Genomic DNA, 1911 nt, shown 5'->3' with positions numbered 1-1911 from the left:
GAAAAATACAGAATCCCATTAGCATGTATGTATCGTATGATTCAGCCCTAGTTGACTTCACGGCAAATGTGAATTACTGATGAGAAGGCGGTTGCTGTGTCTGATGGGTAATGCGTGACTAGGAATAGGACTGTTCGAATTTGTAGAATGAGCCAGATTCCTAGTAGGGAGCCAAAGTTTCATCAGGCTGAGATGTTGGATGGAGTGGGGAGGTCAATGAATGTCTCATTGATAATTTTGATGAGTGGGTGGGATTTTCGGATGTTGGTCATTAAATTCTTGTAGTTGAAATACAACCATATATAGTACGTGTATACACCATGTGGTATCAAGTGGGAAGGAAAAGATGAATGAAATCGCATCTATAATTTTTTATTCAAGGTAACATTTACCCCCAATACTCAAAATATATTGGTTGTATAAATGATTTTTTTAATCTTTATGCTTATAATGACAAGAGAGAAAGAGAAGTGAGAGGGAGAAAAAAAAAGACTGACAATTTTCACTTTTTGTAAACACTTAGAAGTGGAGTTCCCTCAGTAACATGAAGAGGTCAACGTCGGTACTACCTGGTTCTGGTTCTTCTAGGAAAGTTATAGGAAACGTTGATTGAGATTAATTTGGTAACTCAGCTCAAAATTCATCACATTTTCTTTCATAATTGCCTCATTATAATTATATTACAAGGGAAAGAAGATATTTTCTCATAACTTTTAAATGGATGTTTCTAAAATACCTAAAAATTTTTGGAAAAAAATATTAATTATCAGTAAACATATCTCTAAAGTACTTCAGATGCTCGAAACCTATGAGATCCCTTAGTTAAATGCATCAGTGGTCATGGCAGTTTTGCTTGTACTATTCAAGTTGTTTAACAAAAGTGAAATTTAAGGTTACCACCTTTGTGAATTGAGGAATTTTAAGTTAATAGAATACTATAGTACTAATTTTCTTCTTCTGCTTAATGGACATCAGCAATTATTCAGTCAAGCTGGATTTCAATTTGAATATTTTCATAGAAATTAACTAAGTAAATTAGTTCTGTAAGAGTGATAAACCTACCTGAGGCTATTTGTTAGTGGAACCTGGGTTACTACTAATAGAACCGCAAAGCAGGGGTACCCGGTGGCTCAGTTGGTTAAGCAGCTGACTTCGGCTCAGACCATGATCTCACTGTTCGTGGGTTTGAGCCCTGCGTTGGGCTCTGTGCTGACAGCTCAGAGCCTGGAGCCTGCTTCAGATTCTATGTCTCCCTCTCTCTCTGCCCCTCCCACACTTGTGCCCTCTCTGTCTCTCAAAGGTGAATGAATGTTAAAAAAGAAAAAAAATTAAAAATAAAAGAATCACAAAGCAAAATAATTTCTCATAAAAATGCATGAGCTAGAGAAATAGAAAGAAGGAACTTACTAGTTGTAAAGAACTTTAATTATTTTTATAATGCTTATTTTATATTTTTTCAATAAAACAAATTTTTATTTTTAAAAAACAATAAATATGTATTTATCACGCTATAATATAAACTATTACTATTTCATTGAATTTCAACCTACCTACAATCATATTGTTAGTATTATATCATTATTCTGTTCATAATTCTAAAAGTAACATGTTCTAATTTGGTTTTAACTTTTTTAATGTTTATTTTTGAGAGAGAGACAGACAGAGTGTGAGCAGAGGAGGGGCGAAGAGAAAGGGAAACACAGAATCTGAAGCAGGCTCCAGGATCTGAGCTGTCAGCACAGAGTCCAATGCAGGGCTCGAACTACCGAATCCTGAGATCCTGACCTGAGCTGAAGTTGGATGCTTAACTGACTAGGCCCCCCAGGTGTCCCTGTTCTAAATTTAAATAGTATGAAAATATATAGTTTACAAATTACTAGCAGTTTTTGTCTCTAGATCATCAATAATGAT

At 34.9% G+C, this 1911-nt stretch overlaps 1 protein-coding gene across 6 annotated transcripts in view; it reads left to right on the top strand.

Moving 5' to 3' along the window:
- Positions 1-1911, top strand: part of ROBO1 (roundabout guidance receptor 1) — a 1138975-nt gene that overhangs the window by 715244 nt on the left and 421820 nt on the right. The window lies entirely within an intron of this gene.

This window comes from Leopardus geoffroyi, chromosome C2 (genome assembly GCF_018350155.1).
Source record: "Leopardus geoffroyi isolate Oge1 chromosome C2, O.geoffroyi_Oge1_pat1.0, whole genome shotgun sequence".
Taxonomy (NCBI): Eukaryota; Metazoa; Chordata; class Mammalia; order Carnivora; family Felidae; genus Leopardus; species Leopardus geoffroyi.
This window is presented reverse-complemented; position numbering and strand designations above follow the sequence as displayed.